Source organism: Lactuca saligna, chromosome 4 (genome assembly GCF_052625555.1).
Source record: "Lactuca saligna cultivar CGN05327 chromosome 4, ASM5262555v1, whole genome shotgun sequence".
NCBI classification, from domain to species: Eukaryota; Viridiplantae; Streptophyta; class Magnoliopsida; order Asterales; family Asteraceae; genus Lactuca; species Lactuca saligna.
Genome location: NC_136420.1, coordinates 280811505 through 280838239, shown reverse-complemented (window position 1 = coordinate 280838239; position 26735 = coordinate 280811505). Strand labels below are relative to the sequence as shown.

The following is a 26735-nucleotide window of genomic DNA, read 5'->3' as shown; positions in this document are numbered from 1 at the left end:
TAGCAGCATGGAATGCCACAGTTTGTTGTTTCTTCCAGAACTCCTGCGAAGGGTGACTTTTCTTCTTCGAAAACTTTCTTTTCTCACCACTTCTCTCTGTCAACTCCGGAGTGGTGGCTGTTTCCTCTAGCTCATCACTATGGTCGATCAGGATTTGCGCTAGGTATTTGGCACTATCGTATGTATCTGGCTTCGCAACCAAAACATTCCCTTTGGTTGGCTGGATCAACCCTCAGATGAACCTCTCAACCTTTTTGCTTTCCGGCGTAACCATCCCTGGACAAAGAAGCGCCAAGTCGTCAAACCTTGAAGTGTAAGCGGGGATATCAGAACCTTTCATCTTCAGGTTCCAGAGTTCATGTTCTAACTTCTGCATTTCGCCTCGAGGGTAGTATTCCGCAAGTAGAAGTTCCTTCATGGCCTCCTAACCCATAGCATTGGCTACAGGTAGAGTTAAGGATTTGACTAGGCCATTCAACCAGGTCAAGGCTTTATTGGTGAAAGTGCAGGCAGCGAACTTCACCTTATCCGATTCAGAGCAGGCACAGATTTCGAAAATTGATTCAATTTTCTCAAACCATCGGGTTAAGGAAATGACAACCCCAGTGCCATTGAAAGATGTGGGTTTCACGTTCATAAAGTCTTTATAGGAACGCTCCTTCCGGTTCCCCTGGCTACCTTCCTGGTTTTGGGGTTGGGACCACCTCCTGAAGCACCGGGGTTCATTTGAGACACGGCGGCTACCACTGCGGCAGTAATAGCTGCTTGGAACATCACAGGATCAAATTGAGGATGGGGTGGTGGTGGCGGAGGGGTGCTGTTCTTTGAGCTGGGTCTCTTTCTTGGAGCCATCTTGATCTATAATAGCCAGGAAAGAGAGGATCATAAGTCCTCTGAATTGAATCAAGATATATGGAACAAGAAATACCTCTTTATGACAGATATAAAGTTCTAGCAAGCGATAAAACAAAAAAGAGTTATCAAAGCAGATAAACTATCGCTAAGGAAGGAATGAGTAGCAACACTCAGAATGAATTTTTTACAATGTACTCGGTTTTGGCTAAAATAGTCCCATAGTATTTTATGTTTTGCTGCGACGAAGGCTCGTTGTTTGGTTACTGGGTAAGTTTTAGGCATGCTAAACACCACAGTCACTCCCAAGCACATGTTGGCTGTGTCTCGAATGAATATAGTTGATCAGGCTATATTGACCCTAGACACGACTACATATATGCCCAGGTTTAACCGTAGCACACAACACCCAATTACTTATGTTTTGTTCTACTCATAGTTACGGATTCCAGTAGCTAGGTATACTTGTATACTTTTGAAAATACTTATATTTTAAAGCATACTTTTAGTTCAGAGCACTTAGGCCCCTTAGTATTTATAGTCTTATACCATGTAAGGTTTGGTATACTAGTTCACTATAAACAAGGGCTCTGATACCAATCTATCACACCCCGAAACCGAAGGTGGAAACATCCCGGGGTGGAGGTGACGTCATGAAGTATCGCAACCAATGTACATAGTAAGCATAGTAAACACAAAACATTACATTACATATGAATAATTACATTTGTTTGAAAACGAAGTGTTACAGAAGTTATACATATATATCATATGAACAAAAGTTAAGACGAGTCTTCTGTACGTTCCGTCTTCTCCAAAACATCGTTGTGTACCTGTCTAATGTGGACCTGAGAATACAAGTAGTTTGAAAATCAGCATAAAGCTGGTGAGTTCATAAGAGGTTTGTTTTCTGAAAATGTACAAGTTTCCTTTGGTTTTCCGAAAAGTTTGTTATCCAAGAAAATCCCATATTTTCTTATAAGTAAAGTTTAGTTGTCCGTTTGTTATACGATCCGGTTATGTACAGTTTGTTATCCCAGGAAAAATCCTTATTTTCCTAAAAGTTAAGTTTAGTTATCGGTTCTGAAAGTAATGTACAAGTGTCTACCATACTTTATGTGTTCGTGTGATGTTTCCTGAAAACCTGATTATCCTAGAAAAGTACATTGGTTTTAACATGTATATAAAACTAATAAGTAAGTATAAAAATATTCATAATCTAAATTGCCATATCCATAACCATACTATAGACTGGATAAGGCTCGAAACAGGGGCCAGTATCTTCTATGACTTTTTTCACCCTTGAACCTTTCGGTTCGACTGTAGCTAGCAGCCAGTATCTTCTATGACTTTTGTCAATCCCATTAAGATCTATACACTCAAGTCACGTTCTCCCTCCAAGAGATTCTGGTTACCGGGGTAGTCCTACACTCTCGTAACTAGGGGGAGTGTTACAAGGACGTGTCTCCAATCTTAAGATTAATGAATTAAAAGATAATAAAACGGAAAATTCTATTTAATTAGTCCTTCAATCTCGTAACTAGGGGGAGTGTTATCAAGGACTTTTCTAAAGTCCTAAGTTTAATATTTCTATTCCTTCACTCTCGCAACTAGGGGGAGTGGTAAGGTTCTAAGTTTAATGTCATTATTCCTTCACTCTCGAATCTACGGGGAGTGGTAAAGTTCTAAGTTTAATGTTATTATTCCTGCACTCTCGTATCTACAGGGAGCGGTATCAATAATGTTTTAAGGTTTTAAGATTCATGCTTTTAACAATAACGATATGAGAAATAATTTGTGAAATATAAAATATAACATTTTAAAACGAGTTTCACAAATAATATGACAGTTTACTCTGCAAATTAAACGGTTGGTTAATATAGTTTTCTGGTGCTAAAAGCATACGAAATATGAAACATTTCAAATGAAATCATTAGATTGAATACAAGATATTCTTGTACTTTTGCTTGTATTCCCCCTGAAAACATTGAAAACATGCAAAAACGTAGGGGTATGAACTTACTAGACGAGAAAACGTGTCGGTTTGGATGCTATGTGTCGGTTCGGGGCTTGATAACGTGCAAGGTTCCTATGTAATATGGAATGATACACAAATGTATCTAATTAGACTTTAATTTACTAATTAGATGTGATTATACACTCCAAGACGCAAAAACACTTCAAATCAAGTGTTTGGAGTGACCCGGGTGGCATTTATGGAGGAATAGGGCATAGATAATGAGTTTTCTCTTCAAGAGTAAACTCCTTAGGGAGTTTTCGGCCCTAAGACCATGTCCACATGATTTCACGGCCGTGAACTGATGGATGATGGGTTTTAAGGTGCTCAAGGGTCAAATATCACTTGGGGAATATTGCTAGGATTTAATCTAAGGCAGAGAAATGGATTAAACCACCAAAGGGACCATCAAAAGGAGTTTACGGATGTAAACTAGGAGTTTACGACCGTAAGCTCCTAAGTACCCTTTATTTTTATCTTTTGGTGGTCCTAGACCAATCACATGTGATTCTAACTCAATTTACAAGCCATAGAATGGATTTAGGGCCTCATTTGACTAAGGTATAGAAGTTTACGACCCAGGAACGTATCCTTGGGGGGTTTATGGCCGTAAGCTCCTATAGGAGTGGTTTTAATCAAGTTTAAGGCCCCTAACTCATTTGTGGTTGCTTCTAGACTTTATTCCAAGGCTTATGATGTGTTTAAGTGGCATCTTAACACTTTAAATTGAGTTTACTGACCATGATATGGAGTTTACGGCCCAATCATGTTCTTGGGTAGTAAACTCACGTTTACTCCCCAAATGATGAGTTCAAGGTGTTCCAAGTCCATTCTAATGAGTCCTTAAGTCATTTCTAGGCTCCATAAGTGATTTGGGAGGGTTTTTGGGCTTAAAAACCCATCTTATGTGAGTTCACGAAATATGAATGTTCTAGGGCCATAAACTCATGATAATGGCCCTATTTCATAGACTAAACACGAATTTGAAGGTTCAAGATGTTATACTATGAGCTAGGGTTGTTACCTTTATGACTTGAGGCTTGAATTTGATGATTTTGGGACCTAGAACTTGGATTGAGGAGAGAGAGTAGAGAGAGAGAGAGAGGAAAAGGCTTCAAATGTGGCTCACTCAACTTTATATATGGTTAAATTTTGGGGCACGGTGGAATTCTACCCGATATTGATGTTAAGCGAGGCTTTTGGTCGCACCCGATTAAATTGTCGTAACACGATATGGTCGAAACTAAAAATTTTCTAAGTAATAGTTTGGGATGATTTCATGAGTTTCTAACGTGTTTGGATACCAATTAAGTCATAATATAAGTCTAAAAAATAATGACTTAATTTAAAACTTAAACGGAAACAATTCGAAAAAAAAAAACGAATTTTATGGACGGAAACGGGTTACGGCGATAGAGCAAACTTCAGGTTGTCACAACTGCCCACGAGGTGAGATGCAGAAGCTAGAGGAGGAGATCTGGAACTTTAAGTTGAAAGGCTGTGACATTGCTACTTACACTGTGAGATTCAGTGATCTAACTCTTCTCTTCCCGGGAGTGGTCACCCTGGAGAGCAAGAAAGTAGAAAGATACATATGGGGATTAAAACCCCTAAATCAGGGGAATGTCCTGGCTGGAAATCCGCTGACATTTGATAGTGCCAAATGGTTGGTGCAAACTTTGATTAACCATGAGGATCACTAGGATCCCGTGCTAGTTGCACATGAACTACCCAAGGAGAGCAGTGGGAAGAAAAAGTTCTGGAATAAGCACAAGGGAAAGTCTTTGCAGGAGTCCTCCAAGAAGCAGCAAGTAGTGGTAGTGCATGCCGCTACTACTCCTGTCGCTGCCCCTACAGCTTAAGCACGTACCAGTAGATATGTTGGAACCCTCCGAAGGTGTGACAATTGTAACGTCCACGATCATGCACCATGATGTGAAACAACTCTGGCAAAAACAGGCATACAACCCATTTTTGCAAGACTCAAGTCCAACCCACTAATCAGGCTCCTGAAGCTGGAGTGGGCCAAGCCCGTTATCGATGTGGTGAGGCTGGACACTTCAATAGAAATTTCTAAAAAGCAACAGCCGGCAACACAGGGAGAGTGCTAGCTATGGGCCATGACGAGGCTGTTACTGATCCCACCGTAGTTTCGGGTATGTTCCTCCTCGACAACTCTTATGCATGCATTCTTTTTGATAGTGGTACGGAGAGAAGTTTTCTTAGTCATGCATTCAAGCATCTACTCAAGCATAAATCCAACCTATAACCGAAACATTTACCGTCAAGATAGCTAACGGTAAGAAAGAGAGCACTATCGACGTATTAATAGGCTGTACCTGAAAGACTCCAACTTTCATATTTTTGAAAGACCCAAACTTTCATACTACACAATATCATTACTCCAAAACATGCTACTTTCATATTCATAAAAGCAATATTTTACATTGATAAAGAGATTACAAACTACTGGATACAAACCGACTATTACAAACACTACTAGAAAAATAGCCTTTTACAACGCTCATTGCGCGTCGTAAAAGGCTCAGACGACGTGAAAATGCGGGTCAAGTAAGGCCTTGTCATAAAGAGAGACGACGCGCTTTTGCGCAACTTCTATAGACGACGCGCATTTACGACGCTCATTTACGACATGCAATTACGATGCACGTTTACAATACGCAATGCGTATCAAGGAAGGCCTTGTCATAAAGGAAGATGACATGCATTTGCGTGTCATAACCTTACGACGCGCGTGTTAATGAAACGCAATGCGTATCAAGAAAGCCCATGTAAAGAAAGGTCATGTCATAAATGAAGATGACACACATTTTTGCGTATCATAATTTTAAATGTTTAAAAAAATATTATTTATAGATTTACTAATTTTCGAATTATATAATACATTAAAAATCTCATAATACAAAATAAAATACCATACATAACAAAGATAATTAATTTCACTAGTAGGTCAAATACAAATAATTATTCCAAAAGTGAGTAAATGTTATAAAAAAATGAACTCATTTATATACAATTGCATCATCTAGCTTACTATGTGCCAACAACTCTCTATGTGTTTAATTTGGCTTGAGTCTCGTTTCAAGATCCAAAATCACCTTCAATCACCCAATTAAACTCTATATCTTCTGTTGTTTGAAAGAGATTGGTGTTTGTAATCTATGAACAAAAAACGCAAAGACCAAGGTTAACATTAGCTATATAGAAAGCACAACTGGACATATGAATATATAATACGCAACATAAACATTTTCATGAAAATGATATAGACAAATAAGTAAGAGTGATGATATTGATACCTTAATTACGCCATTGGTGAATGAAATTAATTGGTTGATAGCAATACTTGACCTTTGAAAACAAATAAACAAAGGATCACATCATAATTAGCTCAATGAAGTAATTCTTATACATTGTCTCTACCAAAAGATTCATCATGGAAACATTTTTGTTGGAAATAACTAAACAAAAACCTAAATACTAAGCAAAAAAATTATAGTAATCACCATTTAGAGCAAGATGAGGAGTCCGATCAGGCCATATGAGACCATTTAAGTAGAAATTTAAGTCATTTGGTGTATCTCCAAAGTCACCACCATATGCCCAGTATTTGCTACCATTTGCATTTTCCTTGAGTAACCCCTGAAACCAGATGCAAATATTTAGAACTACCCTTGCACCATATTTACAATTTTATAAAATTTAAGAGATGAGTTTCAAACCTGGTCAACCCAATCCCAAATAAACCCTCCTTGCAGACCAAATTTGGTGGATCGATGCTGATTGGGTGGAAGAAATATGATGTAATGGATAAAAGGCACAAAAAAAAACGGCTAACAGCTTACAGAATCTCATGATAAAAATGAACCCCTTATATTTCGGAATCTTCTGACTCTGATGAAGCTTCCAATATACACTAGGAGCAGAAGCATGTATGAAAAGAGTTCAAAAAAATATGGTATAGGAAAACAATGCTGGTAAAAGACATTGTTGTGCACCATTATCATGTATAAGGTAAACTTAATCACATAAATAGTTATCAATCAAACACAGCCAAAAGTGTTTACCGATAAATTAATGCCCCCTGCAACAGTTTGTCTTTGATTCCTCTGATTCACATAACATGATAACTCAGCAACAAACTCATGAGCTTCAGTAAGTTTTGAAGCATAATTATGTTTCATGTGAAGTACACCCCCTAGACATCTTCCTTGTATCCAATAACTAATGTCATTCAGTTGTTTCCAGTCCTCATCAGTAAATTGCAAAGCTTGATTTCATCTTCCATTAAACCATACAGTGAAAAAATATTCCTCATTGAGAGAAAACTAACCAACCCCACCTTGAGCTTCACTGATCCAAGGAAAACTTCCTAAGCCTTTACATGTAACTTCAGTTTCCTCTAGCTTCAATTGTTTGTGTATACTCTTTTGACCTCTAAACCCTATATCAATCAAAGTGTATAAACTTGATACACTTCTTTCCCGACTTGAAAGAATCATCATTTTAGAATAGGAACAACAAGTTTGAACCTCAGAAGAAAAGTTAATCAGAAAAGAAAGGCTTCCATATCTAATGCATGAGCAACAAAATGAGACGAAACCAAATTTGCAATAATTATAATTTCTTATTGAGATAGATTTTTACAGAATGGAGTTATAGTACAAATCATTTCTCATTCAAGAAATAGTATCAGTAGGACCTATTTGGAAAGACATTGGGAATTCAGCCATTTCGACTCACTTTGTGCTACTAGTGCAATATCCTATATACACATAAACAAATGTTATTATTAATTATAATTCATAAATTCAAGTATTGGAATATCTTTTGCTTACCTTCACGATCTCTAGTTTACCAAGCTGAATGGCTAGTTCAAATCTATAATTAGGATTTGTAGCAACTTCGAAGCTTCATCAATCATTCCACGTGACTCCAAAAAATGAGCAACACTATCGAGAAAAAAATATTCATATATTAAATTTATTTGGTTTATCTCAATCAAAATACAATGATACAAAGTAAGTCGCCATTATCAGACTATTATTGATCATTGATATTTTGACAAGATTGAAAAAAAGAGACCTGCACTGCATCAAGGGGGACATGCCCTAAAGAAACAGTTGCCACAACAGCAAGAATTCATCTGATATACTGCTATGGTATTCAGACTTGTTATTCAAGAAAAGGAAAACAAAAGAGTCGAATTTTAAAAATATAAAGATAGAGTTTTCAATTGATTGTTCAGAGAGATGTGTGGTGTGAAAGATATATAAATACATAGAAACTGAAGTGGGCAGGATATAAAAATGAAATGAAACCTTTTTGATATACTAAAGATGATCAGAACTCAGACAAGTTCACACACAATTCTACATAAATAGATTTGACCTAAATGTTAAAATAGTTTGTATATTACAGTTTCTTGCCGTTTTTTTTAATATAAAAATCTGATTATTTTGTAGCTAAGTAATCAAAAACACCATAATCAATCACTTTTACCCAAATGCTTAGAAGTCAAAATGGATTTAATGTTACGAACAGTTGCAAAAGCATGATTAAATGGGCATCACACATTAATTCTAGAGGAAGATTGTTAGATTGGATAAGCAATTAAGATTGTTAGATTGGATGTTCACCTTTGGCTAGAGGAAACCCAATAACAAACATGAGTGCCATCATCATCAGCCATAAGAACCTATGAATATTTGCTCACTTCTCTCCATAAAGCTAAAACAACCCAGTAACAAGCATGAGTCCCATTAGAATCAATTGCTACTATTGATAATAGGATTGAAAAAACACATATAGTCCTCAAGATTATCAGATGCTTCTACCAGCTCTAACTCTCCATCCTCATAACAAAGAGACTCAGGCTCTGGACTCAAACTAGTCCTTTTGACCTAAAAAAATATCCAAATTTTCTAAATGTCAATAAATTCAATCATAAAGAAGAATACGGTAATAGTTGTAGATCAAAAATAGGAGAGCATACAAGGATTCCTTCAAGATCCTTAGTACAGTACGCATTCAAATGCAAGAATATACAAACCATATTTTTTTTTTGATAAAAGGGGAAAACCCCTTGGAAAAATATATTAAAAAAGAAAAAACATTAAAAAGAGAAGAGGGCCACCGCCCCAAAAAAACTAACTACAACCCAAACTAAACAACTAACTTGAAACAACAAGGAAAAAATACAAAAATCTATCTAATCTCCGCCAACCAATCCACTTCCAAGTCCAATTCCACTGCAACAAATGAAACCAAACATAGCTACTAAAATAAAAACCAATGATATAAAAAACAAAGCTCTTCCGTCTAGAACAATCTTCAAAGACATCAATCTTTAAGAAGCTCTTAAACCTCCACATTCCAGAAACCAAAACTCACCAACCTTCAAAGAAATCCCAAAAACACCAAAACACATTAAAAAGAATCAAACCCCTCACTAACCAGAAACTGAAGCTAATCATCATTAATAACAGGATCCATGTTGGTATCCAGCCCCGTGGTACCATCGGTAGCTTCCACTTGATTCATAAAATTTTTATAAGAAAATTTATCCAATCCAAATTCTTCATACAAAGCTTCCTCACTTTCTTCATTGCAAGAATCTTGAAGAACTCCAAAAGAATTGCTAACATTTAAATTAATCGGAGCCACACCCTTAACATTTTGGTGGAACTTATCAAAATTTGAGCTAACTTTAAAATCCCTTCCAGATTTTGGAACATAGCTCTGCGTAAAAACAATTTTATTGCCCGCATCCTCTTTTTTCAAATAATCCTGCTTAATTCCTTTATCACTAGAACTTCCTAAATTACCCTCAGGATATAAAGAACCCCCAAAACCTCTTCCTTTTTTTATCATAACCTTTAGAATTACTACTTTGCCCTTTATCAACCAAATGAATTCCTTTTTTACCATTAAAATCAGAATTCTACCTATTATACCCCTACTCATTTTTGCTACTAGCTTTCCCTCCTTGAACATATCTTTTTTCCGACAAAATAGAGTTATTTCCATAATACCCCTGAACGCTATTTCCAGAAAACACTCCAGAATTTTTATTTTTTGGATTATTCACATTTTGCCCCTGTATGTGATTACCAGCCTCAGCCCCTAATCTTTCATTTTTCGAATTATTTCCATACTGCCCCTGGATCACAAATTTTTTCCTCTCCCCTACAACTGAATTAGAGCTGACTTTCGACTTATTACCTTTGTTTTTCTTCACCACAGTTTCAAAACCATCATTCTTATCCTTGACTTCTTTAGTGCTAGCCAAAAGAACTTGCATAAGATCAATAGAAACGTCTTCTTTACCTTTTTCTATTTTGCTTTTCTCCTCTTCTTCTTTCTTTTGATTAGCAATTAAAATTCCGCAGTTAGAGTCCTTATAACAATAAACTTTACAATGAGAACACTTTGAAGGATTCCAAGCATATTCGACTTTACATATGGAAATAACCCTTTCAAGGTGAAGAGTAGTTTGAATCACCGACCTCTTAGAAGTCCCCTGCTGCTGCTAGTCTCTGTTCTGATAAGTTGGCATGGGGATGGGGGAGGTCCACCTATTGAACCACCATAAACAAAGTCAGGCAATACCATTTTCTTTATCCCCTAATTTCCATAATTATTGAATGAAGCTGAAGCAGCATCACAGTGACGAAGTAGGACAGAAGAGGTAGAAGAACGATTGTAAAGTCAAATGGATCAATATTAAAGACCTAAAAAATCTAAAATTGAGTTCTAAAATAGATATGATTTCAAAAGACAGAAGAAAATGGATGGGCTGAGGGTTGTAGGATTCGAGAAGCACTTCGAAACAAAAAAATACCTTAAATCTATAATTGTGTTACCCAGGTGTAAGAAGTCGGAGGGGTGACTCAGCGAACCGGTGTCACCCTTCTTCGCATCATCATCACACCATGAGCAGCCCTAAAAAACCAAAAAAAAAAAAATACTAAATTAGCAGACTAAGAAAAAATAACATCAACAAATCTTATACCTGGGATTCAAAAACATAAAACCAATGTTTCATTCTTTAATCTTGTGGTATAATGAGGATTTGTTGGTGGTGGTGGTGAACCAGAGAGAAGAAGAGGGATGGTGGGTGCCTAGGTTATTGTCAAACAGTAGCGGGTAGAGAGAGAGAGAGAGATAGATAGAGAGAGATAGAGAGACTTGTAGTTGGTCGTGTATTACCTGCATCAAATTGAAATTAAGGGAATGTTGATTTTATAACATGACTTTGAAATCACAATATGTATATCGATGTCCACAAATTTGTTGCTAAAACGTGGAGAATCGACCTAGGTTTTCCCTGACTTGTGTTCGAGAAACCATTTGTTGTGGTTAATGGAAGAGAGAGAGAGAGAGAGAGAGAGAGAGAGAGAGAGAGAGAGTTTTTATAGATAGGGCGGAGGGGGTGTACGAGATGTTTGATGATACTGATAAGAAGGAGATCGAGTAGAGATCCCATGAACGAGATCTTTGATGATACTAAAGATGACGATGAAGGACCTAGGGCTTTTTCTTACTAAGTAGAAGAGGCGGGGGGATTAATTTTTGGGATTCTGGGGTTAATTTTTGTCGATTTCATTTCCCGCTTAAAATGCGTGTTTCACTTAAAAATTATAAAGTGACACATTTACATGATGCGCATTTTATGAAAGGCGCCCTCCACATTTCTTTTTTTTCTTTTCTGACACTAATTTTAGGGTGCACACAAATACGTGCCCTCTATCCTTCAAATTTTGCAAAATTGACATTATCTTTTAGGGCACTTACAAATGCACGTTGTCTATCAGCGAGTGTCATTGATTGCGTGTCATTAAAGGGCTGTTTTCTTGTAGTGAATGTGTTATATATTACATAACTACCCAAGATATTGTAATTTATACAAACATAAACTGGAGTACAAAAGTACTATTACAAACTATTCTAAATCTTTCAACAGTATGTGATCATACTAGTTACTTATCACCTTCAATTGTTAAACATTGATAGGGTAAGCGGTGACGCTTAGTGAGTTCAATAATAGATACAATATAACGTTATGCCATATATATACTTCAATATGGCAGAAGCAAAGAGGAACAACAAAGACATATGTGAAATCATGTGAGAAGCGTTCATATCAATCAAAGACTTCATTCAAAGATATACTTTTCAATGCTTGATATACATCAATAAAACTTTGGCCCAAATGGCATAGAAGACATGCAATTTCTGATTAACATCTTGTTAGATTTCAGGCTTATAGTCCTGTTTAACCATTTGCCAATGCCATAGAATCGAAGTCATTCTCTTACGGAGACATGCTCTACATGGCTAGAGGCTACGTACCAGTACCAATGTGAATCTAACTCCTTTCACTGATCACATGGTCAAAGGTATTACATTTGCTATAAACATAGCGAATAAAATAACACGGGAAAATAACCCGGAATAATATCACTGAAAAGCACATAGCACATATAACACATAACATACAATTGTTCCTATATATTGAACTCACCTTAAATTAATCGGGGGTTAAAATAGTAATTTGCAGAACGTTTCGGCTTTAAATATGACTTTTTATGTTAAAAATCGGGAGCTTAATTGAAAACCGGGCTCTGCGAAGGTAGGGCTCCAAAACCGAAAAGATAAATTTTTTGGGCTTCTCGGGAGTCTCGTGACATGTTTCAGGCTTTGGAATCAATATCGGGGCTTCGGGGGAAATCAAAATACTAAAAATATTGAAAAAGGGTGAAAAGGTGCCAAAATTTCAAAGTTAGTCGGCAAGTCTCGTAGGCTGCTATTTATAGAGCCGAGGTTCGGAGGGTGTGCTGGCAGAAGGGACATGCGGCTGCTGGAGCAAATGCCACGAAGCGATAGGAGAGGAGCTAGCGCGCATGCGAGGCTCGAACAGGATGCAAGGCGCGTCGGAAGATCATTGGACCGCGGTTCGGTCCACTCGGATGGTGACACGAGGCGGAGTCTGCTGCAAGGCGCACGTTGGATGCATATTGGACCGATGCTCTGGGCGAACCGAACTGCGATGCGTGTCGGACACGAGGCGAAATCTCGCGAGCCTGGCACTATTCATGCGAATTTTCTCGAAAAATGTGCCCCAAATTTCTAAAATCCATAACTTTCGCATACGAGCTCCATTTTTGATGTTCTTTATATGCACGCGTAGCTAAAATTACGCTCTACAACTTTCGTTTAGACTTCGTTGGATAATTTTACTTTAATTTTAATATTATTATTTTTAACAGACCGGGATAAGAAACACCGTTAAAAATTTATAACTTCTTCATCCGACATCCGTTTTCGTCAGACTTTTTACCGTTGTACTACAAATGACGAGACGTTCGATTCTCGTTTAGGATGTATAGGCCAAATATCGTTCAATCTAAAATTTGAGTTTTTAGCTGTCTACTGCTAAGCTGAAATTTCGAAAAATCATAACTTCTTCATACGAAGTCAGATTTTGGCGTTCTTTTTTTCAAACTTCTCAGTTTAACGAATACTACGACTCTCATTTAGATCACTAAGGCTAAAAGGTAGTTTATCAAAAACTCACTTTCTACGTCATTCGGAACCGTGTCGGTTCTATCGTGGATCTTAGATTGGTCATAACTTCTTCGTTTCGATGAGGTTTTCGCGTACAAGTTGCTAAAGAGATTATTTACAACTTTCAATAATAAAATTTTACTTATTTAAAATTTTATATATTCGCTAAATTTCACTATTTGGATTTTAATTGGAATCTCATAAGACTTCCAATATTTTCTGAGTGATTCTAAACATAGTTTTACTTCATTTCTAGTAAAAACCATCTGTTAGAACTCAACACTCAATTTCACATAGTATTTCACAATTTTATTCATTACAAAACACGATTTCAAAACGTATATGTTACAGTACCCTTACCCTAAACGATTATTCCTTTCCCATCGATCTTATGTCGGTCTCCTTTAAGGGCTTCGATGCCATTATCGACATGGACTGGTTAAGTCTTCATCGTGTTGATATCCTTTGTTTTGAGAAAGCCATTTGCCTCAATCTGCCTAATGGTGAAGCCCTCATCATTTATGGTGATAAACTCTACAAAAACCTTTGTATCATATCTTGAATTAAAGCCCAAAAATACCTGCAAAAAGAGTGTCATGTTTTCCTAGACTATGTCGTTAACGAAAAGCAGGAAGTTAAGGATCTTGAGAGCATCCCTGAAGCCTGAAACTTTCTTGATATCTTTCCCGAAGATCTTCCCTGAATCCCTCCCAAATGCCAAGTCGAGTTCTAAATCGACTTAATCATCGGAGCTACCCCTATAGCCAAATCTCTTACTGTCTAGTGCCGGCAAAAAACCAAGAGTCATCTAGCTAGCTTAATGAACTGCTCAACAAAGGATTCATTAGACTGAGCTTCTCACCCTGGGGAGCCCGGATCTTATTTGTGAAAAAGAAGGATGGATCCTTCCGGAAGTGTATAAATTATCGTGAACTAAATAATCTCACCATCAAGAATCGCTACGCTCTTCCCCAAATCGACGACCACTTCGATCAACTTGAAGGAGCCAGTTACTTCTCAAAGATAGATCTAAGGTTAGGATACCATCACTTACGAGTCCATGAGGGTGATATTCCTAAAACAACATTTCGGACTTGATATGGTCACTACGATTTTGTAGGGATGTCGTTTGGTATGACGAGTGCATAGGCGGTATTCATAGATTTGATGAATCAGGTGTGCCGCCCCTTCCTAGACAAGTTCATGATAGTATTCATTGATGATATACTTGTCTATTTTCGAAGTGAGCAAGATCATAGACAGAACTTGAGGCAAGTGCTAGAAACATTAAGGGTGGAGAAACTATATACAAAACTCTCTAAGTGCGAATTCTGGATTAGAAAGGTAACTTTCCTCAGTCACGTGGTTAGCGAGGAAGGCATACACGTGGATCCTTCCAAAATCAAGGCAATTGAGAATTGGTCAGCACCGAAGACGCTCACAGAAATTTGTAATTCTTTGGTCTAGTTGGCTATTATCATAGATTTATCCAGAACTTCTCCAGGATTGCTAAGCCTTTGACAACCCTAACTTAGAGAGGTGTATCCTTTAGTTAGGGAGAAAAGCAAGACATTACATTTTAAACATTGAAGTGGGCCTTACGCATCGTACCTATCCTGTCTCTGCCAGACGCGACAGAGGACTTCGTTATCTGTTGTGATGCATCCAATCACGGCCTAGGCTGTGTCCTCATACAGCGAGGAAAGGTTATTGCCTTTGCCTCGATACTTATGAAAGCACACAAAGTCAATTATACAACTCATAACATGTATTTGGGAGCAGTGGTCTTCGCATTAAATATATGGAGACATTATCTCTCGGAAATTTTCGATCAGAAAGAGTTGAAGATGAGGCAACAACGATGGGTGGAGCTACTCAATGACTATGAATGTGAAATACACTATTATCCAGGCAAGGCCAATGTGGTAGCAGATGCCCTCAGCCGGAAGGAGTACTCATGTTGCAGAGTGAAGGCACTGACTATGACCATTCTGTAACACCGTAAATTTCAAAACAATTTTTTTGAAATTTTTATAAAAATATAATTCCATCAATATTCATCAAACAACCATATTAATCATCCAAAATAGGATAATACAAAATCCCAAGATCACAATGTAAAGACTCCGAATGTGTGTGTACGGATCAAGCCGGTGCCTTCCCGCGATCGTCAATAGTACCTAAAACAATAACATCAAACACTGTAAGCACAAGGCTTAGTGAGTTCCCAAAATACCACATATAACACATATTAGCCACTCGAGGCTATAACTCTGTGGGTCCGTGCACCCAAACTCTGTGAACCCTCAGGTTCTAGCTCTGATAAACATGCACTACATAAATCACATAGAAATAATGCAGTACAACACTTAACATGCATAGCATACAATACTCTATCACATAACTCAGGTTACCTACTCATGGTAATATAGTATAGTGAGAAGACTCACCTCGCGTATCTTGGTATCTCACGAATCTTGGAAATCCCTCGTGCTCGATCCTCCGAGCTCTAATCCTCCTATAACATTATATACTTCTAATTAACACTTTATATCTCTAAGGTTGACTATCAATAAGGAGTCAACACAGGTCAACTCTGGTCAACGGTCAATGGTCAACTCTGACCGGACTCGGCGAGTACCAAGGCGACTCGGCGAGTCTAGACGTTTTTATCAACCCTCTGAATCCTCTTACTACACGTCGAGTATCCCCCCCCCCTTTACTCGACGAGTTTCACCTGAATGAATCGCGGGGCCACCCCGACTCAACTCGCCGAGTCTCAAGGACAACTCGGTGAGTCCAAGGTTGACTCAGTCCACCCGTCACCCTCCTCCAACTCACCCTGACTCACTGAGTCTACCCATGACTCGATTGGACCACTCGCTGAACAGTCCCAAGGAAATCTTCAAGATACTCGCCGAGTCGGATGAACAGACTCGGCGAGTCTGTGCCATGCAACCACTCCAACTCGCTTCTAAGGTCAGATCTGCTTCCAAAAACTATAGATCTGGCCTCCCTCGACTGATTCATCACGTAAAGTTCCCATCTTGGTGCTCATAACACCCCCTATAGATCCATAATGGAGTTTTTTACCTAAGGCATGAGGATTCCAATCCAAAGCCTCCATTGATCCCCAAAAAGCATGGGTAAAGGGACACTCTGGACCTCTAAGGGTCCAGATCTATGGTTCCAACCTCATAAGGGACCAAAAGGGCACCCAATCAAGCCATGAAAGGGTTCAAGAAACCCTAAATCTAAATAAACAACAACAAACAAGAAGGTAACTCGGATTTATTACCACAAAATGATGCTCTGGACTCCTAACCTGCAGAAATGGCTCTTTCTTGCTTTCCCTTTGGCTAGCTCTTCTCTTCCTTGCAAAAATGGCACCTCCAAGGTCAATAATGGCCTCCTACTTAGCTCCAAGTGCTCACACACGATTAGGGTTTCACTCAAGGGGCTGGTGGGCACAAATGACGGCCATTAGGCCCTTTAAATAAGTCTCAAACCCGAGAAATTAGGGTTTCATTACACAGCGCAGACTCGCCGAGTCCATATCCTGGACGCGCTGAGTCCAAGTGCGATCCTTCAACCAAATCCGCGTCCCTACTTGGCGAGTCTGAGCTCCAACTCGCCGAGTCCCCCTCACAAATCCATAAAATGCATTTAACATGCTACCTGATAAAAGTGCGGATGTTACAACTCTCCCCCTCTAGAACTAGACTTCGCCCTCGAAGTCTCGCTCTAAAAACAGCTCCGGGTGCTGCTCCTGCATCATATGCTCTGGCTCCCAGGTCATCTCTGATCCCCTCCGGTGTTGCCACTGAACCAACACCAGAGGTACCTCCTTGTTTCTCAGAACCTTGATCTTCCGATCCCTGATGGCCACTGGTCTCTTGACATAATTCAGGCTTGCATCTACCTGAATATCCTCTAGCGGAACCACTGCCGATTCATCGGCTATACACTTCCTCAACTGCGATACATGAAAAGTATTGTGAATCTGTCCCAACTCTGCTGGCAACTCCAACCGATAGGCTACCCGGCCTACCCTTGCAATCACACGAAATGGACCTATAAACCGGGGCCCCAACTTGACCCTCTTCTTGAACCGGATCACCCCTTTCCAAGGAGAAACCTTCAGGAGAACGAAGTCGCCGACCTGAAATTCAAGCTCGGACCGGTGTCTGTCCACGTAACTCTTCTGTCGGCTCTGGGCGGTCAATAACCTCTGTCTGACCTGCTGTATTTGCTCTGTCGTCTGAATCACGATCTCTGTACTGCCCATTACCCTCTGCCCAACCTCACCCCAACAAATGGGAGTCCGACACCTCCTACCATACAACAGCTCAAAGGGCGGCATACCGATGCTCGAATGATTGCTGTTATTGTAGGAAAACTCTGCCAAGGGTAAATACGTATCCCAGCTACCTCCAAAATCCAATACACATGCTCGAAGCATGTCCTCAAGTGTCTGAATCGTCCGCTCACTCTGGCCGTCTGTCTGGGGGTGATATGCGGTACTAAAATGCAGCTTAGTACCCAACTCCTCATGAAATTTCTTCCAGAATCGGGAAGTGAAGTGCACATCGCGGTCCGAAACAATCGAGATCGGCACCCCATGCCGAGATACAACTTCTCTCACATAAATCTCCGCTAATTTCTCCGCCGAAGAACTCTCACTGATAGCAAGAAAGTGAGCGCTCTTTGTCAACCTATCCACAATCACCCAAATTGCATCGACTCCTCTGGCAGTCCTCGGCAATTTGGTGATGAAATCCATAGTGACCTGTTCCCACTTCCACTCGGGAACCTCCAGTGGCTGCAACTTGCCATGCGGTCTCTGGTGCTCGGCCTTCACCCTTCGACAGGTCAAACACCTCTCGACAAACCATGCGACGCCCCTCTTCATGCAAGGCCACCAATACTCTTTTGTCAAATCCAAATACATCTTTGTAGCCCCGGGATGGATCGAAAATTTCGATCTATGAGCTTCCTCCATCAATGTAGTACGAGTACCGCCCACAAACGGTACCCAAATCCGGCCCTGATAAGTCATAAGTCCTCGACTACCCGACACAAACTCAGAAACCAAACCAACGACCCGTTCTCTCTTCTGCATCTTCGGATGCACAGCCTCGGCCTGTGCACTACGAATGGTGTCCAGAATTGGAGCTATCACGATCAATCTCAAACATACATTTCGTAGTGGAGTACTCTCCGCCCTGCGACTCAATGCGTCGGCTACCACATTAGCCTTGCCCGGGTGATACAAGATCTCGCTATCATAATCCTTGACTACATCTAACCACCTCCTTTGTTGCATATTTAGGTTAGGCTGATCCATCAAGTACTTCAAGCTCTTATGGTCCATGTATATCGTACAACGAACCCCATACAAGTAGTGCCGCCAAATCTTGAGAGCGAACACCACTGCCCCCAACTCCAAATCATGTGTGGGGTACCTCGTCTCATGAGGCTTCAACTGCCTCGATGCATATGCTATCACATGTCCCTTCTGCATCAGCACCGCTCCCAGCCCTAAAATCGATGCATCACAGAATACCACAAAATCTTCCATCCCTTCCGGGAGAGCTAATACCGGAGCTTCACACAACCTTTGGCGAAGCGTCTCAAAGGAGGTCTGCTGCTCGGGACCCCATAAAAATGTAACACCCTTCCGGGTCAATCTGGTGAGTGGCACTGCAATCTTGGAGAAATCCTTGATAAACCTCCGATAATACCCTGCCAACCCAAGGAAGCTCCTGATCTCAGAAGGTGACTTTGGCACCTCCCACCTCATCACCGCGTCAACCTTGGCCGGATCGACCAATATCCCTTTCTGATTAACAAGGTGCCCCAAAAACTGGACCTCCCGCAACCAGAAATCGCACTTGGAAAATTTTGCATAAAGTTTCTCCGATCTCAAAACTCCAAGAACCTCCCTCAAATGCTCCTCGTGTTGCTCTCTAGATCTCGAATATACCAAAATATCATCGATGAACACAATCACCGACCGATCCAACATCGGCCTACATACCCTGTTCATGAGGTCCATGAACACAGCCGAGGCATTGGTGAGCCCAAAAGGCATCACCACAAACTCATAATGCCCATAACGCGTCCTGAATGCTGTCTTCTGGACGTCCTCGTCCCGCACTCTCACCTGATGATAGCCCGACCTCAAATCGATCTTGGAGAACCAAGATGCTCCCTGCAACTGATCGAATAAATCGTCGATCCTCGGCAATGGGTAACGGTTCTTGACCGTCAGCTTATTCAATTCTCGGTAATCAATACACATGCGATGCGAGCCGTCTTTCTTCTTCACAAACAGAATGGGTGCTCCCCACGGCGAGCTACTCGGCCGAATAAACCCCTTCCCCAGCAGCTCCTGAAGCTGCGAGGATAACTCTTGCATCTCCGGAGGTGCAAGGCGATAAGGCACCTTAGCGATAGGCGCGGCTCCCGGAACCAAATCGATACCGAACTCCACTTGCCTCACAGGAGACACACCTGGCAACTCTTCAGGAAAAACATCTGGAAACTCACGCACCACCGGAACTTCATCCACTAAACTCGGTCTCTCGGAGATCACTCGCGTATCCATCACATATGCCACGAAACCCTTACAGCCCTGCTGTAAACACTGCCTCGCCCTAGCGGCCGAACAAAAGGCTGATCCAGAACGTGTACCCTCGCCGTAAACCGAAAGAACTCCCCCACTAGGATCTCGTATGGTCACCAGCTGACGCTCGCAATCGATAACCGCGCTGAATCGGCTCAACCAGTCCATGCCCACTATAACACAGACATCACCCATCGCAATAGGAATCAGGTCGATCGGGAACTCAACCCCAAAAATCTCTAACACGCATCCCCGGAGGACCTCCGTGGCACAAATCACTTTGTCGGCGGCTATGGAAACCCGCAGAGGTCGACTCAATGCCTCACGGCTAAAACTGATATGCTGACTAAAGGCCAAAGATACAAAAGACCGACTCGCACCCGAGTCAAATAACACTAAGGCAGGCACAGTGTAACAACCCGAAATTTGTTCGTCGCCAAGAACCGTTCTACCCGGAAAGTCGCCGTTATCGGATTCGTTTCGATTTCTCTTTGAAATTTATTTATATAGATTATGCGTTTATTTTATCCTAATGAGTGTCTAAAGCACTCAGGAACTTATGTTATTCATCCAAAATGATTATTTCACGAGTTTTTAAAATGTTCCCGTTGGGTGACGGAAACTCAATCGGGTGCGACCAAAAGCCGCGTTTAGCGTCGGTATCGGGTAGAATTCCACCGCGTGCAAATTTTTAGGAACTATATAAACATGTTTCAGCCTTCATTTGAAGCTTTTTCCTTCTCTCACTACTCTCTCTCTAACCTCTCTCCAAAATCCAAAGATTTAGTGTCCAAAACTCAATTTTAAGACTTCAAATCCTTAAGGTACCTTCCTAGCCTTAATCTATAGCATGTTTAGCCTTCAAATTCGAGAATTAAACATGAAATTGAGCCAAGTATGTGAGTTTACGGCCTAAGAAGATGCTTAGGCCGTAAACACTAAAAATAAGGGGTTTTGAGCCTTTAAACCCTTCCTTGACTAGTTTGGACCTTGGATATGGCTATGAGACTTTAAAATATGTAATCTAAACATGTAAAACTTGCATTTTGTGATGTTTAGAGGAGTTTACGGCCAAGGAATATTCTTGGGCCGTAAACTCATATAATGAGGGTTTTTATGCCCTTAAACCCTTCCAAATCACCCCTATAGCTTAGATATGAATTATGGGACTTTGATTCTTGTATTTGGACACTTGAAACATTAATTTTGAGGGACTTATGTGAGTTTACGGCCAAGGCATGTTCTTGGGCCGTAAACTCCACTAAAGTTGGCATAAATCTCATTCTAAGGTGTTAGAAAGCCATCCAACACCACCAAAAGCCTTGGAATAAATCAAGGGACCAACCAAAAATACCTTGAGGGCCTAAAACACAACATTTGTGGGGTTTCTAAGAGTTTACGGCCAAGACATGTTCTTGGGCCGTAAACTCCAATATTTTTGGTATTAAAATGCAAACTACACACCCCTAAGGCCCTTAGATGAATTTTAGAAGTCCATTCATGCATGTTCTAGACCTTGAAACACCTTGTAGCATCACACACTAGAGTTTACGGCCATGAAAGGGGTTTCATGGGCCGTAAACTCCACAAATCACTCAAAAGTCCCATGCAAACTCATGTTAGGCCTTGGATAAAATCTACCGATCACATGTGATTTGTTCTAGCAACAATTAACACCATTTTCTTGGACAAACAAGGGTTTACGGCCATGGATCTTGCTAGGCCGTAAACTCCCATCAAAGAGGGTCAAATTGATGTTTTAAATCATTCCAAGTCCTTAAACCTAGTCTAGAAATTATCCCCTAAGTGTTGGAAGTCCAAAAGGCACCATAAAACACCCATCATGAGTTTACGGCCGTAAACTCATGGGGAAGGGCGTTTTGGCCATAAACCCCCTTAATGGGAGTGTTCCTTTGATGTTCCAACTCATTTCCCAAGTCCCTTGTGCCATTCATGTCCCTAAACGCCACCCGGGTCCCACCAAACACTTGTATCAGAGTGTTATCGCGACCTGAAGCAATTGTCCCAATCCGACAATCAATCTAAGTCCTAATTAGATACAAATGCGTATCTTTACTTCATAATTAGGAACCTTGTGCGTTTACAAGTCCCGACTCAACTCTTAGCATCCAAACCGTCTCGTACCTCGTTCGGTGAGTTCATACCCCTACGGCTTTTTCACTGTTTTCAATGTTTTCAGGGGGGGGGGGGGAATACAAGCAAACTAAAACTGTTTTCAATCACAACATTGATGTGTTTCAAACATTATCTGACAAATCTATATACTCTTTTACTCCTTATGTATTATGCTGAGCATAAGGAATGACTTCTCGATTTCAACTAAATGGATTTTAGTTAAGAAACAATCAAACTAATCAAATTATTATGGGAATAATTTGGGGGTCTTTACTGTGCTTTCTATCGTATACTGATAGCTATACTAAATTATTAGATAAACTATGTCTGTTCAGTTTATCTCCATATCATTTGAATATGTTAACTGATGATTTCATGTATGTATCTACACTTTACTGTACTTTGTTTCATAACTTTCTGTATGTCAATATCTTATAAGAACCCTGTGAATAGTTTAGTACTAGCTTGTGAGATAGTCACTACCCTTTATGGATGATCAGTAAATCCTCTCCGGAAGTGTAACCAGAGTCTCCTGGAGGGAGAGCGCGAAATTTGTGAATAGATCTATTCGGGACTGACAATCCCACACCTTAACTGCTAGCTACAGTTAGGCGGGCACGCCTAGGGTGACAAATTTCTGGATATCGTTCGACGTCTGACAAACGTCAAGGAGGTCACGTTGTCGTATTAGTATGGTTACCCGACTCACAATATGTATTAATACCAGCTTATTCACAGTTTGGGTTCAGGATCTTTATTTCGTTCGGGATAGTGATCCCATGGTTTTGTATCTATATTCTATGTCTCTTTCGGGATTGCGATCCCATGGTATTGTTTCTATGTCTTTTTCGAGATAATGATCCCATGGTTTATCCTTATATATCTTTCGGGATAGTGATCCCATGGTATTAACTAAACTATTTGGTATCTAGTTCGGGATAGTGATCCCATGGTTTTATGTCTACAACTTGTACGGGATGTCTTTCCCCATGGTCTTTAACTATATTTTATACGGGATAGTGATCCCAAGGTTTCATATCGATATCTTATACGGGATAGTGATCCCATGGTTTTCTAAATCTATATACGGGATAGTGATCCCATGGTTTCTAAATCTGTAATTTATTCGGGATAGTGATCCCATGGTTTCAATCTATATTTATATATATACATTAACTTATCGAGTGTCTAGTCCGGGATGATAGTCCCATGATCTTAAACCTGTACTTTCGGATGTGTCAAACTATCTTATATATGTCTTTCGGGATAGTGATCCCAAGATTTTCATCATATAGTTTTGGATGTTAAACTATACTTTGTGTTATACAACCGATCTTACAATTAGGAAAATATGGGATTTTCCTAGGGTAAATACAATACATAACCGAATTGGTAATAAATGATAACTTAACCAACTTCATATAAGAAAATATAGGATTTTCTTGGATAACAAATCTTTTCGAAAACTAAAGGAAACCGATACATTTTCACAAAACAAAACCGCTTATGAACTCACCAGCTTTATGCTGATTTTCAAACCGCTTGTATTCTCAGGTCCAAGTTAGACAGGTACCCAGTGATCTCTTTTGGCGAAGACGGAGTGCGTAGAAGACTCGTCTCAACTTTTGTTAATATGATGCATATGTATATTTGTATAACTTTACTTTTGAAACACATGTAAACTTTCATATATATGTAATGTAATGTTTGTTTACTGTGAATACTATGTACATTGGATTTGATACACAACGTGGTAGTCAACCCCGGAGACGTTTCCGCTTTTGGTTTTCGGGGTGTGATAGATTGGTATCAGAGCCCTTGTTTATAGTGAACAGAGTATACCAAACCTTACATGGTATAAAACTATAAACACTAAAGGGCCTCAGTGCTCTGAATTAAAAGTATCTTCAAAACTATAAGTATTTTCAAAAGTATACAAGTATACCGAACCGTCGAAATCCGTAACTACAAGTAGAACAAAACATAAGTAAATGGGTGTTGTACACTGCGGTTAAACCTGGGCAGTTATGTAGTTGTGTCTAGGGTCAATATAGCCTGGCCAACTATATTCATTCGAGACACGGCCAACATGTGCTTAGGAGTGACTATGGTACGCAGCATGCCTAAAACTGATGGGTTTTGAGCATTCTAACACTTCCTAAGTGTACATGCAACCCTAATAACCTTGGATCTATGTTTGTCTAATTTGTCATGCAAAGTTGAATTCCAAGGTTATATCCTATCTAGCATACATGGGGGACAATTTTAACATAAAGTATAGTTAGAATAACTTACCTTGTTGTTGCTTGTGTTCCTTGAAACCTTGTGAGCCTAGCACCTCAAGTGGTGATGCCTCAAATGCTTCACACAACACCAAATGCTCTTGGAAGAACTTATGAGAGTATACTCACTTCTTCAAATCGGCCAAGCCCTCTATTTCTTTTATTCAACCGATTTGGGAGGAGATCATATTCTTTATATAGTGTTGACACATCTAGGGTTAAACCCTAATGTGTCATGACTCTTCATTTCCATGACCCATGGGTTTGTAACTCCCATGGAGCATCCATGGAGCATCCTATGGGTGGAACCCAACTTGATGATCCATGGAGCCTTTTAGCCCACTATACAAGATATGGATGATTTACTTAATCAACCCATATATTTAATTAGTTATCTTTTGATCACTTAATTAATTCTAAATTAATTCTTGATCAAACTAATCAAATAATATTATTAATATATTAGAACTTATAATATATTAATAATCTCCAAGCGTTATTTCTCTCATTTAGTTTATCCAATTGCATGGTGCCATGCAACCCAAATGGACCATGCCGGGTCGGGTCAAGTACATACCAGAAATAGTTATGGACTTAGACACCTTATCCAACAGTCTCCCACTTGGATAAGTCTAGTAACTATTACTGCAAGTATGACTTCAGGAACCGATCGGCAATCGTAGCTCTTTACAAGGTTTCTCAAAACTTGAGAAGACGATGGTACGCCATTTAAGATAAGTGATCATATAATCCTCTGTTCTAGATATCAGTCGGACAAATACATGGAACAATGTCTTACTTATTGTCCAACATTTGTTTCCCGATTTCCGATTTGTTTGACAAAGAACTTTATTGAACACATCAATCTAGTTCTGACCGGGCCCGGTACATAGGTCAAAACAAAATCATCGAGGGGCCCAGATATCAGCTTCTAATCCAAGAAGGAACAGATAAACTTCGACTCATATGTTTGTTCTACTACTTATTGAATTACACATAAGAGCACGATTTTATAACATCGAGTTACCAATGCGTTTTTCGTACAATTAATGCATAACCAACTCGTAAGTAACAAATCATATCTCTAGGTTTAAAGACTTATATGATATTACCGTCTCACGATCACTCGAGATAGAATTCCATGAAGTGATTCCAGTGAGCGTGGGTTGTGTCCAATGCTCAGAACTTATGAGCACTCATGATTGTTGTAGCCTTGTCCCAGACCTCTACAATCAAACATGACAGTCTTGATTCATACCTACTTCCGACATATGACCGACTGTGGAGGTTTGAATAATATGTTATACCAAACAAAATTATTCTGGAAGTCAAAACATGCAAAAGAAATATAGTAAACGATCGACAAGAGATAGCAACACTTTACTCATAAATAAAACACTTTTATTCATCATCAAATGTCAATTACACTTTACAAATTTCAAGATTATCTAACTACTAAATCTAATATCATCCTTCAGCCCTATGCTCCGAGCATGCTGGAGATGCTTAACCCGAGTCAGTCCCTTCGTGAGGGGATCTGCCGGATTCTCATCTGATGATACCCTCTTTGCCACGAGGAGTCCTTCTTCGATCCGATGTCTGATGAAATGGTATTTTCTGTCGATGTGTCTGGATCTCCCGTGATCCCTTGGTTCCTTGGCTAAGGCAACAGCACTTTCACTATCACAGAAAATTTCCATTGGCTCTTTAATAGCTGGTACAACTCCAAGGTCTCCAATGAAGTTCCTCAGCCATAATGCCTCCTTTGCCGCCTCGCTAGCTGCAATATACTCTGATTCACAAGTAGAATCTGCCACTGTCTCTTGCTTGGAACTCTTCCAAGAAATTGCTCCTCCATTTAGGGTAAAGACCCAGCCCGACTGAGAGCGGAAGTTATCCCTATCATTCTGGAAGCTAGCATCACTATACCCTACAACTCTCAAGTCATCACTCCCACCGAGGGTAAGGACCCAGTCCTTAGTCCTTCGTAGGTACTTGAGAATATTCTTTACCGCAGTCCAGTGTGCCTTGCCAGGGTTCCCCTGAAACCTGCTAACCATGCTCAGGGCAAAAGCTACATCTGGTCGAGTACACGTCATAGCATACATGATCGAACCTACAGCCGAAGCATAAGGTAATCGACTCATTTCTGCTATCTCAGCCTCAGTGCTAGGGCTTTGTGTCTTACTCAGCTTGGCGTTACTCTGGATGGGCAACTCTCCTTTCTTGG

General features: G+C 39.9%; 1 long non-coding RNA gene across 7 annotated transcripts; it reads right to left on the bottom strand.

The window, feature by feature from the left end:
• Window positions 1-5807: 5807 nt before the first annotated feature.
• On the bottom strand, window positions 5808-11490 carry LOC145043666 (uncharacterized). Of its 7 annotated transcripts, none has more exons than XR_013681106.1 (9): window positions 10734-11490; window positions 8886-10467; window positions 8530-8793; window positions 7729-7842; window positions 6958-7655; window positions 6613-6806; window positions 6397-6532; window positions 6190-6241; window positions 5808-6049 (listed from the first exon to the last, which is right to left on the bottom strand). It is a non-coding gene; the product is annotated as an uncharacterized LOC145043666 (long non-coding RNA). The 7 variants fall into 7 exon arrangements; XR_013681109.1 differs by having other exon boundaries at window positions 6613-7655; window positions 8530-8620; window positions 8728-8793; XR_013681111.1 differs by having other exon boundaries at window positions 6613-7655; window positions 8530-8620; window positions 8728-8793; window positions 10399-10467.
• Window positions 11491-26735: the final 15245 nt, after the last annotated feature.